This window comes from Anser brachyrhynchus (genome assembly GCF_964034855.1).
Source record: "Anser brachyrhynchus genome assembly, chromosome: 2".
NCBI lineage: Eukaryota > Metazoa > Chordata > Aves > Anseriformes > Anatidae > Anser > Anser brachyrhynchus.
Window position 1 is genome coordinate 158,373,905 of NC_137695.1, and position 17,848 is coordinate 158,391,752.

General features: G+C 38.1%; 1 long non-coding RNA gene across 1 annotated transcript; it reads right to left on the bottom strand.

Annotated features, from left to right (window-relative positions):
* Positions 1-366: 366 nt before the first annotated feature.
* On the bottom strand, positions 367-17,638 carry LOC308191013. The gene is made up of 3 exons (XR_013947652.1): positions 16,695-17,638; positions 3,797-3,913; positions 367-2,912 (listed from the first exon to the last, which is right to left on the bottom strand). It is a non-coding gene; the product is annotated as an uncharacterized lncRNA (long non-coding RNA).
* Positions 17,639-17,848: the final 210 nt, after the last annotated feature.

Consider the following 17,848-nt stretch of genomic DNA (forward strand, 5'->3'; position numbering starts at 1 on the left):
AAAAATTAGAGCATTTTTTGTTGTTATTTTTTAGTTAATTAATGGGTCTCTGTTGTCTGCAGTGGTAGTTATAGCAATTAGTTCAGCTTAGCACAAGTCTCTAATTTCATGCATCAATAAATGTTAGATCAGGGCACGATCACTATCAAGCATAGTCATTGTTTACAGCATATTCATCTTCATAAGCACTTGACTATAAACAGAATATCTCTCCATTGAGGTTTGCTTAAAAATATCCATCAGTATGCCTTAGAAATGCTGGGAAATACTGGGGGGAGAAAAAGCAATAGATCTTCTAGAAAATTTGAAAAACGAAATGTCAGTGTAAGCCATTCATCTTCCTCTAGTACTTAAATACCCAGATGAAATAGAAACAGAACTATGCTAGGTCTTGAATAAGCCAAGCAAAAAATATTCTTGTTCCAAAGAAGCTTCTGTTTGGAGAGGTGAGTATAGAAAGTGGGGGTGAAAGTGGGAGATATGTGAAGACTGGACAAGGACTGGGAGAAACAAGAATAACACAGACACTTAGTGGTGGCAACGGGAATTAAATTCAGGTGTTCTCCTACAGGCCATTAAGGAAAATTATGTTTTGGTCTCCAATCTTAAAGGAGAGCTGGGAGGGAGGAAACAATCTGAGGGAACTATCACTTTGACTTCTTAAGTGAAGATGTTGTGCCGTCTGCAACTTATACTGTGATGGAAGACTGACTCTACCAGTCTTCCCTATGAAGGAGTAGATAATCTATTTCAGTCTGGGAGAGACTCATAGCGAAGGTACCAACACACCATACAAATACATTAGATTCTGTAATGAGGTTTGCTCTTGGTTCCTTGTTAGAGTAAATTTCTTCTAGTGGTGGGAATAGCAGACCCGTGAAACAAGAAAATGGTTCTGACTCCCACAGTTTTTCTGTTTCTTATTGAAGGTAGCAGTTTTTGTTTTACATCTTTTAAACACATTTAAAGAGTGCATTTTAAAAGTGTAACAAATATCTCTGATGCACATTTGAAGATAATCAGACATCTACCTCCCCTTGAGTTCATTAGAATTAGGCAAACATATTGGATGTTTTGATATGTTCCTGCTTGTCCTGGTTTTGGCTGGGATAGAATTAATTTTCTTCATAGTGGCTGGTATGGTGCTGTGTTTTGGATTTGGGAGAAAAGTAAAATTGACGCAGACTGGCCAAAGGCATATCCCATACCATATGGCATTGTGCTGAACAATAAAACTTGGGGAGCTGGCCGGGAGGGCTGCTGAAGCTTGGGAACAGTCTGGGCATCAGTTGGTGGGTGGTGAGCAATTGTTTTATTCATCACTTGCTTTGTTTATTCTTTATTATTATTTTTTTCCCCTTCCTTCTGTGTCCTATTAAATGTTCTTTATCTCAACCCACAAGTTTTACATCTTTCCAGTTCTCTCCCTCATCCCACACAATGAATGGCTGTGTGGTGCTTAGCTGCCTGCTGGGTTAAACCACAACACTACTTCATTTAGCTACTTCCGAATGTTACCTATTACCAGAAGAGATACTAGAGAAGAGGAAACAGAAAACACTCATGCACTCATGTTTTCCTCCTTTTTCTCCCCAAATAGGGAAAAAAAAAACTGTTTAGCCGACATCTGTGATAATGCATTATGGCAGGTGAATTATATAAAGAGTTTATTAAAATCTGAAAGTTAATTAATGAGATCTACTGCACATTAGAGATCATTACTCCATCTGAAAAGATTAATTAGAGAGCAACTTCTGGTGTGTTTTATTCTCCTGGGTGTTTTGCTGACATGCCACATAAGTCATTCAATGTTAAGCAAATAATCCATTGGTCTTGTATTTACTGTGGTTATTATATAATTGCGGCAAGTTTAGCTGTGTCAAGGAGATTCTTCTTTTTAACAGATTTCCTCCCAGCCAATGAATAGGTATTTATCTGCCACTTTATCTGGTTTTGTATGTCCCTCAATTAAATACATTTTGATAATAATAATGGACAAAAACATTTTAAACTGTTACTTTCATCTAGCAAAGTAGTTTTTCCCAATAACCTCTGATAAAAGAGCATGTAGCTACATAAATCATCCTTCTTATTGCACCACTGGCAGTACAGTGTTGTTTGGCCATGGGCAAAGTTGGCTCCCATCAATTCCCAATGCACTGTCAATTAAAACTACAATCTTCTTCAAAAAGACCAGTCTGATGGTAGGGATGTCCACTGGGACATGTTTATGGGGATAACTCTGAGCACATGGCTAGTACACAGTGAGCAATGCCTCTCACCATTATTGCTGACAAATGCATGGTGGGTTGACATTTTTCTCTTTGGTTGCATTAATACACCCTAGAGTTCTTCAGGGAAGCCTTTGAGAAAGCAGTTTGTGTTTGCCTTCCCACAATTGCATACTAAATGTGACAAAGGGGATGCGCAACTTTCAGATTCATTAGTTTTTGTGTGATTGTTATTTGTACTGCCTTTATTCAGAAAAACTCTAGAAGAACATTATTTCCTTCAGTTCAAGCTTGACATTTCATGTCTTGCCATCACTGAGTACACTGCTCCTCCTTCCCTTTATGGAAACCCTTTTGTGAGCCTGCATCTCACAAACACATTTTCCTATGTCTCTGTCCTCTGCCTCCCTACCTCATCCAGACTGTACACCTTCCTCCTTATCAACCTTGTTCCCTCCTTCACCTCCTCCAGCCTTTTCATGCTGTTATCTTCCTAATTCTGTCCTGCACTTCCAAATTTGCCAGATGTTTTCCATCCAGCAGCACTCCAGGTCAGGAGCTGTTGTCTGCAGGACTGTGAAGTTGCTCGTTTCACATTTATCTTCAATAGCTGATCTCAGGGCTTCTGCTATGAGTGAGGTGAGAGTTTCCTGCAAGTCAGTTGTCTTAATCTGAGGAGCTCTGGAGAAATCAAAACAAGAATCAACAAAGACTAGACCTGTAAGATATCTTAAACTGGTGCTCAAAGTAAAGAAAAGTTAGAGAAATAAATTAAGGAGCTTATTTTGTCCCTCTTTGCTCATGGTACAAACTCAAGAATGATCTCTGATCTCTTTAGGAGATCAGGAAATGTTTTCTTTTGTTTGTTTGTTTGTTTGTTTGTTTTTCAATTGTCTGTCATACAGGATCTTATAGTTCAAAATAATTATGTTTTATGTAGACCATTTTTTTTCCTATTTTATATTTAAATTCACAGACCCCCTAAAAGCTTTCAGGCAATACAGTCCTCTGAAGAGTAAATGTAAGCCTGTTGTAGGCTGGTGTGCTTCTTTTGTCACTTTTCAAGATTTTTTTTAGACATAATCCACAAGTGCACCCCCTTGCAGCCTTCATGCTACTCAGGAATCCACAGCCCATACTTTAAGTCTTTTCCTGTGGGCTGCACATCTGCTGATGAAGACTCTTTTTCTAGGTATGTTAAAGAGTGGAATAATTAATGACAATATTGTTCATGTTATGCAAAAAATAATAATATATATATACTATTTGCCTTGAAATTACAGACTTTCTTTATACCATTTTTCTTGCAAGGTATCTCACTTTCACCATTCTCATTCTCAGATTTCAGCTGTAATCACTGACAGTAAAAGAAATATAGACCAGGTTTATGCTGCCCTCCAAGGTCCTGCTTTGGGTCTCGCTGCCTATTCTGGCACACTGGCCTGTTTCTCAGAATTGAATTTCCATTTTTCCAAAGGGAGTTCTGACTCTTCCTAATATTTTGTTCTGCTTAAGAATGTTGAAAGCAGGATTTATTGCAGGAAAGAAGATCTAATAAAACATACCAGAAGGGCAGGTGCAGTAATATTTTCTGACTAGGTAAACTTGCGCGGGTCTTACAGTAGTTGATGGCTCCACTTCTTTCATCCCTCACTCCCTTTGTCCTTCCTTTCTGGATATACCTGATGATAACTCTAAATTAAAATCTCAGGCCATGTTGGAAATTAGTAGAAAAAAAAAAAAAAAGAAAAAAAAAAGGAACTCTGAAGTTAATGTGACTCTATATAATAAAAATTCTTAACAATCTATAAACTATATCCAGGCAGCAGGACAACTACTCTTCACAAATGCATTAGGTAGAAGCACCGTGGCATGGATGAATGGTTCAAACCTACATTTTGTCCCAAGATATTTAAGGTGCAGCCAGGACCAGCAATTAATTCCCAAGAGAAGAGTTTTTCCAACTCCCATGGTGAAGGTACAGACTCCTTAAACTCAAAAAACTTTGTTGTGCAAAGGATTTAGTGCATCTTGTTATCCAAAAGATTTGGTACTTCATGAAGGTTTATTTACAAATAACTAGGACTAAAGAAGGAAAATATAGTTCCAAATACAATTATACAGGCTTTTCCTATGATTGTGGATTATGATCTTTCAGCCTGAACTATCAAAAGGATCCCAAAACTCTGAAGCAGTAGATAAAGTACTTTTTCTATCAGATCATTAGGTGAGAAAAGAAAAGAAAAAAAAAAGGATAACAGTTTGAGACAGTTTTAATATCACCATTTCAACAGATATGCTTCTATAATACAGCAAGATGTTATTAAAGATCACTTAAAATCACAGTTTTTCCATCGCATGGTGGAAAGGTGCTGAAGGATATTAGAGTCAGTGATGGCACCTCTAGATTAGAAAGGTCCTTCACGGCAAGTCACTACAGGCTGAAATACTATTCTAGATGCATATTACCAAATTCTGGTTCTGTCATTGTATCTTTTCCTAGGAAAACACTCTTGGCCACTCTAAGACATAGGAAATGGGCTAAGTAGACCTTTGTTCTGATCCAGTGTAGTTGTTTTTATGCTATATTCTTTTTTACTAGCTACCTGCAGCTTTCTCTGCAGTAGCCTTCGTTCCCTGTGGAAGCTGGGATGCCACAGGGTGATAGAAGGTGCTCAGGAGCTGGAGAGGCAGGTCCCTTCTGCATATATGAGCTTTCAGTACTTGCACTTCAACACATGAGTTTTAGTCTAGTTACTGAGCTAAGAAGGCTGACATGTAGTCTTCGAACTACTGAATTTTCTGGTGACAGAGCAATGCTGCATCATGCTGCATGAGCTACATGGCTACCCATGGTAGGACAACATCAAGGGACCACCAGCAGGAACATCATGGCCTGGAGTTTTCCTTCTTTTAGCTCTGGCTACAGAGGCAGGTTCTTGGGCACATGAAGATTTACGGCATGTAGTTTGCAGAACCATCTTTGCGGAAAGCAACATTGCTTCCTCTACATTCAAGAAGGAATAAATTTACCAGAGACTATTATGCTTTCGCTTGAGGGCAGACAGAATCCAACAAGTACTGCTGGATAATATCCCAGAACAGCTCTTGATGCTACTGTGGCATACTAGTCTCTAAGTCCTGCATGCAGTCCTGCCTCAATCTATAAGCTCTAGCCATGCACTTGTATCTCTGTAAATTGTCTAGTAGTACTTTCAAGCTACGGAAGGCTTATAAAAACAATTGTTCCACAAATCTAAAAGTCCTCACCACAGAAATACTTGCATAATTTATTGCTAGTGTAAATAGGAGCCATAGGTGAAGTAACCCAGCTTCTGAATAGTTGGCTGTTGTCATCCAGTTGACATTAGAGAAGGGACAGTTAATTAGCTCTCAAGATGTGCCAGACAAATAGGATATAAAGAAAAAATAGTAACACTCCCTGCTCCCTCATATTTTCATATATCTGGCTGTAAGTTTCCCTATATCTTTTGTGCTACGCTTAAGTGGTAGCAATTGCATGCTCAGGCAAATCTATGTGAAGAACCATTCAGCCATGCCGAATGGAGAATCTCCCTTTGTTCAGAATTTCATTTCAGGCAAACTTTTATTCCATCCCCCATCCCTCCCAGATCTCTTTTCTTTTCATTTTGTGAACCTGAAGAAGGTGCACAAAGAGCTAAGGAGAGCCCTGCTCAGTCTGAATGAAGCTCTGCGTAGCTCAAAGGCAGCCAGCAACAATTGGTTCAGGAAAATTTGTGGAAGCACAGAACAATACTGTCCCCACAGGATCCCCCTCCCAGGGTCCAGCCACCTGGGACTTAAGAACTGTCTATTCTGCAAGACATTTAAATTAAGTAAAAATATTATTTATTTATTTTTTTTGTTAAAAATAACACAAGTTTCCTGGGACAGAGATCCAATTTTCATTCACCTCATGTGGCCAGGCTCTGAATTGGCATAGAAATTATTATTAACAATTAAAACCAGACTTCTGCTTCCTAAAAACACTTTTTAAAATTATATTTTTTAACCTTTCCACCCATCAGTGTGGCAGTTTTTGATTGATCCTAACCACCTGGTAAACCATCAGCTATTCCCAGCCCTTCTTTTCTAAAAACTCCCACTGCTTTGTTTGCAATGCAATTTATAAACCTTCCAAATGCACCAACTTTCTTCTTCTTTCTTCTATTCTCCTGTCTTTTTTTCTTCTTCTTTATTTTTTTTTAATTTTTATTTTTTTTTAACTCATAGATGGCACAAAGCATGAATTAGTCATAATCTTCTCATCTCTCACATCTTTACTTATCAAATAGACACACAGCTCTTCCCAAGTGCAATGGTTTGTAAACAGTGCCAATTAGACTTCTGTTCTGCTCCAAGCCTGGGACAGAGCAGGAAGAGAGAGAGATGTGCTGCATTACAAGTGGGACTTACTAAATTATGCACGCCAAGACTCTATAAAAGCCTTATCAAACAAAGTCAGTGAAGGGAAAGAATAAGAGCTAATTATTAGGCAGCACCAGTAAATCAAAAGAAGCAGTCAAATGTATTTTAAAGTCAGATAATTAAGCCATGGTATAGTAATGGGGGGATTCCTGTCTTCATGTTTAAGATTTTATTAACCCGAGTTTAAAAGGAAAAGGCAGTGTCATATGCACTTTAACTTGATTGTTTCATCTTCTGGTGAAGTGAAAAAAAAAAATCAGCAGAAATAGTTGATTTTTTTATGAGAAAAACAGACACAAAAGGCAACCTGTCATCTGACAAATTTTAAGCGATTGGTTATGGAAAACAAGTTGGGAGAATTAGACAAAATGTTGTTTTCAGTGAGATTCTCTGATCTGAGATGACATTTCTGACACAGGACAGAGGGGACAAAAAAAAAAAGAAAAAAGCAGTTTGCATATCAGTCAATCTATCGAGACAAATCTGCTCCTAAATCACTTAAGCATTTGAAAATATTCCCAAGCAAGCACCAAAGGCTGTAAAAACTTGTAGATAAATGTAGATATTTTCACTTAATTCATGTATAAGTCTTGTGCCTCCACCCTTTCACTTTGGATCATAAATCCTGCTCATGGGAAACTGGGAAGTCAGGAGAAGACTTAGGCCAGGAAAAAGAGTAAAAGGTATGTATATTGGCAGCACTGCTCTCTTTTCTCATGTATTTCTGTTCTTTTGTCTTGGAGTCTATCCTACTCTCATACAAGTCTAGGAAAGACTTGTTCACTGAATATCCTATAGATTTGCAGCCTAAGTGTCCTAAAATATTTAGATAGAAACATATATCTTCACCGTTTTCTTTTAAATGGCTTTTTTTTTTTTTTTTCCCTCCTGAGTTTCTGCATTTTCTCAGACACCAAGTTCTGCCACTCTATAACTATCCATCTGATATCTGTGTGTCAACTGTGGATACTGATGAAACTCCTGAAAGCTATGCATTACAACACAAGCCCATTTTTCATTTTTAAAAGAAGCACTCAGAGCTTGAGTATGTGTTGCTAACAGTTTTTTTTTTTCAAAATCATCAAAGAACGTTTAGCAAATGACTTTCCAGTGTACAAAAAATTATTGTCAGGAGGCATACAAATGACCGGATATTGGCTAGAAATTCTCTAGAGTTGTGTTAAGTTAGCAGTTTAGTATCAAATTATGTTTATTTTTTCCCTTCTATAAGATATACTCACGCATAGCTGAGAATCTTTAGAAATGTGAACGCATTATGGTACTTGGAATAAAACAAGCCGGGACTCCATTATACTTGTAACACTGAGATACATATTCATGAATTCTGAAAGGGTACAGAAGGTGGAGGATAACCTGTGATATGAATAAGAATACAAGTGCTATTTTGTTTTCACAGTAACCACGACGGATCTCCAGACATTCTGAAAATGAGAAGCAGTCATAAAGGTGATTTTAACATCTGCTTTGTATGAAATGGAGTTTTAATGATATCCCTTGTAACCTCAAGGAAACATTGTAAAAATGAGGGTGGCTGGGGATTTGCTATGACTGGGGGGTGGTAAGGGGAGATTTCTTATGGTAGGAGAAGTCTTCATCTTTCATTACACATAGATAGCTGGCTACAATAAAAATAATTTTAGATTTCTATCGCTGATAATTAAATTTCATCCTCATCTGTACTAGCTTCAGGATGCCCCTATACAAATGAATCAAAAAGATTAATCTTTAAATAATAATAATAATAATAATAATAATAATAATAATACCTTTTACTCTAGCTATGAAGACCCATTAGGGAGTCCAATTCTCAGAAAAGAAAAAAAAAAAAAAAAAGCTTTCTACAGCTAGAGGTCTCTTGTACTGATTTAAGGAGTTATGCGGAGAATGAAACAGAATTCTAATTTCTTATCCAATTTCTGTCACTGACTTATTGCGAGGTCTGTGGCAAAACATAACTGCACAAAAGGTGAGGGATATATGCTGGCATATGTCAATGCAAAACCTCTGTACCATTTCAAGCAGACTTTGGACAAGAACATGCAGAAACCGCTCCTTGCATGACAGACCTGTCCAGACTGCAGAGTGGTGTCTCCCACACATGGCATTCAATTTTTTTGTTGCTTTAAGATAAAAAAATGTGAATCTTGCCAGCAATGCAAAATGCACTGATGGAAGAATGTAGTACCTGAAGATAATTCCTGAGTCATCTTCAGGTGCCTTTATTGCTGACAATTCCTTCCCCATACTGATACTTGCAGAGTTTCTGTCATGTTATGACTTTGCTTTCTTTCTGTAATATTCAGGACTCACTTTGTTCCAGAGAAATGACTGAACTTTCTGCATAGGTTTTAATAACACTGTAAGAATAAGCCTAAGCTGTGCAAGCTGTAGATGGACATTTTGTGATGTAAACTTACATCTTCATGGCAAAATATGCCTAGTAACTGCATGATATTAACATGTGAGTGCAAATACCAGAATCCAAAACTTGCCCAGTTTCCTGATCTTTCAACCTATATGCCCTAATCTTCGAGACCATGATACCCAAAGTACATACCCTATCCACTGGAGAGTAGAGGAACAGGGGTCCTTTGGGGTTCTGTGATATCCTTAGAAAATTGAGTCTAGGTTGTGTACATACAAGGACCACAGAGAGGTCCAGTGACCTCAGTCTCAGCAGACATTGCAAACTCATTTCTTCTTACCACTGGTGGTTTGTATTACTAAGATCATCACTATGGCCATGCAGCCCACATAGCACAGCCTTGGCTCAAAAATCACATGGGAATATATTACAGACCAGGTTCTCAACACCCTCTACCCTGATGCAGTGCAAGACAAAGTTCCTCATCTCTTCACATAGGAACAATGTCAGAAAAAATCAGTTTTGTTGTCATTGTTAAGCTATTAATGGAAAGCAGATGTCATTTCAAGTAAACCGCAGTACTATGGTGGTCCCACCTGGCCTCCATTTTCCCCGATATTTGACCTTGGAATAATGTTTGGAAACCTAATTTTACATTTATATGTCTTCTCTTAATATACACATAAAAAATCAAGGACAGTCGCAGCTTCCAGACTATCTGTAGCAGAAAGCGTTTGAAGTTTTCATTGTATTCAGAATTTTATAATAAATGAGCGTTCAAATTGAGCAGCTTAGTTCAGTGAGAAAAATGGAAATTAATGAAATCAGGTCACAAACTTTCACATTATATTGCATCTTCCTTTATGCTCACTTTTAATGTTTCTGGGGTGTTGACAGACCCACAAAATTAATGAGGTTGGCAGGTACCTCTGGAGATCATGTTGTCCAACCACCTGCTCAGAACAGGGTCATCCAGAATGGGTTGCTCAGGGCCATGTCTGTTTGTGTTTGAGTATCTCCCAGACAGAGACCCCAATACTAGTGTTTAACCACCCTCACAATAAAAATGTTTTTAAATGTGTTTAAATAAAATTTCTCATATTTCGGTTTGTGCCCATTGACTCTTGTCTTGTCACGTCAAATAAATTCTAAAGATTTTCCAGATTTCCCCCTGCAAAAGCCTGTGTTTGCATGTAAAATGTGAGCAATACGCTAGACTGAAGATTCTGACAGTCTGGACTACCACTTTGATGAATTTCCTTTCACTGGACTTTTCCTCTACTGTCTGAGGATTTTTTCTTTTTTCATCTGCAGTTTGTAAAGGAAAAGAACAAGCTTGACTCTGATCCCTGTCTTCCTTTCCTCAAAGTGAGAGCCCAAAAATCTCTTGAGATTAGAGAAACTAAATAGTCTTAAATACAAAAGAACTTACTCTTTCCCAGACAATTTTGACTAAAGGTAAAAGTTCTTTAACTAACAAGACGAATGTTGTAGACAAAGGTAGGGAGAGTTCAGTGTAAAGAGAAGGAGGTTATAGCAACAGAAGGCACCTGCTGAAGTTCTTTAGGAAACAAGTTACAGGAATTGCTTCCAGAGATTTTCATTTATTTATTTATTTATTTAAAATCTGAATCCTCTTTATTTGGCACTCCTGAATTTTTCTTTGCCTTCCAACCCCACAAGCAAGATTGTGTCTACACTTTTGTGAGATTTGTACTCCACCCTTAAGCAACAAGATAAGCTTTATATCCAGATTTTGCATATTGTGTCTATTTACATGGCACAAGAACTTTTGTTATTAATAATCTCTCTCTTCCTCCTCTATTCCTCTTCTCCTCTCTCCTCACTCCTACCTTTGTATCAAGCTGCTGAGGAATCCACATGACAGATTTTTAAAGGTACTGCCTATTAACTATAAACCAATAAAACACACAACCTTTTAAAAGAAAGAGAAAACTACCTCAGTTTTGCTGCTGAACATGGGTTTAACTGCTGTGAAATTACTATTTTAAGCATGCTTAGTCTTTATCTGTACTCTAAGGATAGTTATTGTGAGGAAACTAGGAAAGAAAAAGAGCCATTTCCACAATCAGCTCAAGAACAGGAGGTAGAAGGGAGGAGATTAACTCATTGTCTGGGAAAATTAACATTGCCCATTGACCCAATGGCTTCCCTAAATTTCCCTGGAAGAAGTTATACAGCAGAATTTTGAGTTTGCAGCATTGCTCCAGAGCACATACAAGCAGTTTCATTCACAGTTCATTAGGAAAAATAAAATAAAATAACAATAATAATACAAAAATATTAGAAACACTTCCAGCACAGCAAAGGTTACTTGCCTGGTTGTTTTCCACATAAGTGCAGCCAGAAAAGGAGAAACTCCTCCTTAAATCTTAAATCTTTGCTCTCTTAGCATTACCTCAAGTGGCACATCTCTGGTCTTCCCTGCTGCCCCCACTTTCCTAGAGGGTGAAATCTCATGTATTGGGTTCAATTTTTGTTTTTAAACTTGGAGACCCAAGTGTAAACCATTTTTTAGAGTTCAAGAAAGGGTTGAAATATCCGTGTGGTCATAATCCCAGGGAAAATCCTTATGCTGGAAATGATCACTATCACTGCTCAAGCTAAAGAGCAAAGGTGAAGGGTGCTCCACAGAGGGTGAAGCAAGTGCTGTAATCACCTTTGTTGGGAACTCAGCTTCTGCTCTTTGTGTGTATGCACAACATCTTCCTAAACAGATTTACAGTTTAAAAGAAAATCAGCACTGAGATGTACTATTGTTTGGTATATCTACAGCGTATCTGTGAGATGGAGCCACCAGCTAGATGAAGGCATCCAAACCTCCATTTCAAAGTGTAAATAACAATTTGGAGCTACAGCAAACAAAAGAGCTACATGTGGGAAAACAATATTCACAGTGCTAGCATACCAATAATGAACCCAGGGAAAATGAAATTAGAGCTAAAGAAAAATCAAAGGGAAATACAGCAGGGAAAAATGTAGACTATAAATGGGATAGGAGATCACAGTTGAAATAAAATAGCAATTTAAAAATAGTTTAAAGCTCCTAAAAAGTTGTAGGAAAAAAACATAATGATGGTAGGGAAAAAAATTTAAAAATAAATAAATAAAAAAAGACATAATAACACAAAGTAGGAGCTGTGAACATAAAATTAATGTATTAAAAGTAACTACATATTTGCACTCTGCATAGAAAGAAGGACCATTTCTATAGTAATATCACATACTTGGAGATTTCTCCCCATAGTATCTCTGCTGAGGACATGGACCGGAAACTGAATCCTGCATGTAATTTTAAGTAGGGTAATGAAGTCTCTTGGCATGGTTTAAAACTTCTCCATCTTCTACAAGGGTATTCTAGGTCCCGAACTACACCGAAGTAGAACACATTGCCTACCCTCCTGCATGGTGCTGAGCAAAATTTGTAGTTTTTCAGCAAAGATTAACTGGGCTTGGAAGCTTTAGCAGGTAAGAGCAAGTCTGTGTAACCTAGTGGCTGTGGTGTTCATCTGGGATAATGGATTCCTAGCAGCTAGGACAAAGACTGAAATGAGCAATTGCACATTTTAAATGTAAATGGTCATTGTGGTAATTATTTGTGTGCTTTCACTCCAGCTTTGTATTTGGTGTTTACTTCTCTGCACAAATTTTAAAAATCAAAACAACCCACACTCCTGTTCAGATGGAGAGGTTGCCATTACTACAGCAAGTCTCCTGGTAGTGCTAATGTAACACATATGAACAGTGGAGAGGTGCAGGATTGAAAGCACACACCTGTTTTTTGCTTTTCTTCTTTGCTTTCTTCCTTGTTGCAGATGTTCACTTTTGTTTGAAAGTACCTACACACGTGCCTTTCAGGAGATCTTAGATAATTCCAACTAGATTTGTTCTTTTCAAAGCTAGGAAATACTCCTTCTTACTGGATAGAAACTAATTTGTCAAGATGCTTCTTCTCAGGAGACAAATCTGGAAACTTTTCCTGTCCACTTAGTACCTATAAGGACTAAGTATTTAGTATTTAGACCTCAATCCTTATAAGTGGAAGATTGCTGATTTAAGCAGTAGTCTGATATCTTTGGAAGGCAGGAACTCAAGTGCTGAATTCAAATTTCAAGAGAGCCAGAGATCCTTCCATATACTTTCATGCCCTTTTCATAGTTGAGGAGCAGAGAAGACTGATATGTGGTAACAACCACAGCAGACACCCGTTAGATTTATTGCACTTTTGGAAAGATCTGTTGAACGTGAGGCAATAAAATGACATAAACTGATTTTGCAAGACATTTGACATGCTATAACAGGGCAGTTGTTGCAAAAAGTATGAAAGAAATCTAGGAAGACAGTTACGTTGGTCAAGCAATTTTCCACTAAGAATGCTGCAGGGTCAAAGGAAGTCAAGGACCAGAGAACACATAATTTATGTCATGGATTAGTGATGGCCTTCCCTGTCATAAACTATAAGCTAACTAAACTTCATCGTCATAGTCTTCCAAGATCATAATTTTATCAGACACCACTGACAGACAACAACCAAAAATGAAATGATTGAGAATTGTGCAGAGAAGTGAACAACGTGGAATATCCAGTCTGTAAAAAACAACAGGTCAGACTGATAAGAAAGAGTCAGAAAACTGTTAAACATACCAAAGCCAAACTCAACATATTCAAACTAATCTGCCCCAGTGATCCCTCCATTATAGTTCCTATGACCATGTTTCACTGACTCAGGAGTCCTCTTGCTTTAAATGCTGTGTCTTCCTTGCATTTGTCACTTTGACAACGATTTAAATTAGATTAAGCATGAATTAATATACAAGAAGTCCAGGAAATCATTAGGTACAAAGTGTTTCTGGTGAACAGGACTAATTTAAAGAACAGCAGTGTACGTGCCAATATAATTAACAAAGTGATGCCATAATGCCAGTTAGTGCTTTCCTCAAGTGAGAATTTTATGTTGTTGCATTTCAGCATGGAAAAACTAATTTACTGTGTGTCTGCAACAAGCAACAATAAAGCTCATATTTGTTTACAAATAAATCTTCTGAGGAAATGAAATGCTTGGGAAATTGCAGGTAATGCTCTTCCATTGTTGAGTGCACATTGAGGACTGTGATTTAGAGATTACCATGGCCCTGCAAGAATAGCACTCAGAGTGGAACAAGAGTTAATCAGCTATAACATTAATTGAGGCACGATCTCTGCAGCAGGGCCCGGGAAAGCAGGAGATTGTTAGAAAATACTGAACTGGCATTGCTCCACACTAGTCATAGGTGGTGGTCCGTGACAGGGTTCAGGAGGTAATGCTGGAAATACATAGGAAAACGTGATTGCATAGATTTCTAGGATTCCATGCATTTCTCACTTAGGCAAATACCCATTTCACTTGCAAAGAAGAGGGTTGCAAAGATTTGCAAATGAAGCACAGCCTAAACCTGCCACAGCCAAGACAGACTTCTTTCCCCAGAGTTTAAGACCTCCTCTGCTCGCTATAAGAGCCAAACTTTGCCCTGTGGTACATGAGGAGAACTGTGTTCACCATAAAGACCAAGTTCTCTAAAACCATTCCTGCTGAGTAGGGAGATGGCAAGAGACAGTCAGAAATGAAAGCTCTGGATACAGTAACTGACTCAGGAGTGAGGGGTGGCATTTGTGTGTCTTTGGCGTCAACAATTTCAATCCTCTACAGAAGGCAAGATCCCTACTTTTTGAAAAACTGAGCTCCTTTTCAGGGCCAGCAGGCTGTGATGATAGTTGTCATTTCTTTGCAAGGGACACTTTCCCTATATGACATTCATCAGTGACTGGAAGAAAAGAAAGGAAGAGTCCTTGATGCAGGTACTGGGACTCAGCTCTCCTCTTCAGAATTGACATGGCCATTTATGGAGGAAAGTTACACTTCCATTTGGGGATTTTCCTCCCTGTCTCTCTCTCATGCAAACAATTCTTTGCTGCACAATGAGGAAATCCCTTCATTTCACGTGGGGATTAGCAAACTCTCTTGGGTCAAACTCATCTCTCTCCCTGACAGCTCCAACTTAGACCACCTTACAAGAAGCAGGTTTTTCTCCCCGTCCAGCTTAAATGGGCCAGAGCCACAAATGTACTTTTCTAAATGTCTCCCCTTGTTGCCTGCTAGACCTGTTTTGAGGAATATCAATCACAATTTTAAAACTTAAATGGTGGGAAACTTACTTCATGCCACTAGTTTTGCCCTGGTGTTCAGATTAGGGTATGTACAATTGAGAAAATCCTAGCAAATCAACTGAATTTCCTTCTTTTATGTTATTACAAGCAACATCCTAAAAAAAAGCACATAAAAACTCTCCCCAACTTCACACTCAGGTAACATTGTTTTATCATAATAGATACTTCAATCTAAAAATAAAATAAACTGTCTAATCTTTTTGTCCTTTCATCTTTCCTCTGTGACTGGCTTCACATGTTTTCATCCTCAAGATTTTGCATAGCTGTTCTCTGCTCTTGCTTTTCACATTTCGGGCAGCCAGCTCCTTCCCATTTTAATATATCGTCTCATGGATTTTGTTGCTGAGATATGGTACTTGCTCTTTTATCTTATGGGCCTTTCTTTACCCAATGGTAATGTCAGTGCCTCAATACTCCAGTGGATTTATGGACAGGCTGCAGATAGCAAGGTTTCCTTGGCAATTAGTGGGCCATGCTCTTTCTGATGCCCTCAATTCCTATAAGGCTGTGCTAATAATCCCCAGGATGTCTTGAGCTGCCATAAGCTTAGCCAGCTATGCAGGTGTTTTAGGACATTTGAACACTAGCAGTCCAACTGTTTTCTCATGCAGATTTTCAAAGGCTATTTCAGATCTTGAAAAACAACACTTAAAGACTTTTTATTTTTATTTTTTAGTAAAGAGATCCTGAAGGGAAATGTCTACTTCTTGTTGGTGCAGTTCTGCTGAAGTGTAATTAAAATGAATAATTCATTTTTAATAGAACTTGGGTTAGATTGACCAAAAGGTTGCTGATGATTCAGAGTGAAATCAGACCCTTATGCTAAGAGCATATAGGAGCATAGGAATAGTATAGGAAAAATAGAGGAAAAGGTAATTGCCACAACATGGTGTCTCAAAGTTGACCTTCTGAGGGTGGAGCTGCCACTAGGCAACACTGAAAACAAGGAGTTGTACACTTTAATGCTGCTCTTCTCTGGACCACTTTGTTCCAAAATTTATAAACCACAGCCCAAATCCCTCTCATAAAAGATATTCTTAGAAATAATTAAATAATAGAAAACAAAAAACACCCTTCTGTCACTAAAAAATCTTATCACGACATATGATTTGGTCACATGATTGGCATGATTCACATGTTTTATATGATTTGAACACATTAACTCGCTATGGAAAACATAGTTAATTCTTTCTGTTACCAAGGAAGTTCACATCTCTCACCTCCTAGTTCCTTTTTAGTAATCTAAAATAGGAACATTTCCGGCCTTTTCAGGAAAAATTAATTAATTAATTAATTAATTAAACTTCCCAGGAAAAGGAAGGAAAAGTTCAGGGCAGATGGAGAAAAAGCAAAAGGAACAAAACACAAAACAGAGAAAGAACTGTATGGATGAAGTCATTCACCTCAGTTAGGATGGATCAGATGAGTAGAAATGGCTCAGTCATTCCCCAAATGGATTTAAGTTCAAGATGGAAAGCCCTCTGTCTTCCAGTGAAACTTCTGTTCTCTCTTATGTATGTCTATTTAGATGGATGGAGGATTTCTCCCTCTTATTCTGTGGAATACTTAGGATCTGATTTTTGGAGCAGAAAATCCAGGCCTTAAGGCACCTGAATCACCTTGATAAGGGAAATGAAAAGCACCTGGTTCTCTCACTACTTATATGAGCATCCATTTCCTATACACAAAAAACAACTTCTCCAAGGCCACTTGAAGAAACCAAAATATGGTGTCTGTCACCATACTCTGGGATGAACTCAATCTGGATGGAATATTTCTTGAACTGAGATACTGGCTTGATGGACAGAGGGCTGGCAAGTTTCTAAACCTACACATCAGTTAGTCATGGGATAAGCAAACGAATCCTCTGCTGAACACCTGAGCATTCAGAGAAGACTAAAAGTATCTAGAAAGATTAGTACTCAAAACCTTAATTTCTGCAGAGTGAATTTCCCAAAAGGAATTTCTGGGTTCAGGAACTTTGAGTTTGAGTGGAATAAAGGTATCTAAGATAATCTTAGGCACCCAAACCCCTTTTTGGCTCTTGCCTCAAGGCTCAGTGCAACCATTGGTAAAGGCAGGTTGGAAAATTTTCCCCTGATTGACTTGCCCAAGGACACAAAACTTTGTGGAGAAGAAAAATCCAAATCTCTGAAGTGTGTGCATCACTTTAACCACTGAGCTAGCCTTCCCACAACCTTTAGTAGGAAATTGAATTTGCACATGCAATGGTTCCTTAAAATAACTGCTGTTTTGCAAGGAGACTCTGAATTCCCTCTTGCAAGGAGTCAGCATCCACTGAATGTCACCTCTCTACTGCTCTCCTGTGGTTCAAATGATTGTGCTATTCCTGGAAGAGGTGTTCTACCATAAAAGCACAGGTCCATATCCTACAGTGTTGAAGACCCTTGTGGAGCAACTCTCTTAATTACTATTTATATTTTGTTCCAAGCATGTAACACAAAGCCATAGATATTTATAGCATATGCATGATAACAGATGGCACATACTGATTCTTCGGTCTATAGTGGCTCCATGAAGCTGCTTTGCCTGTATA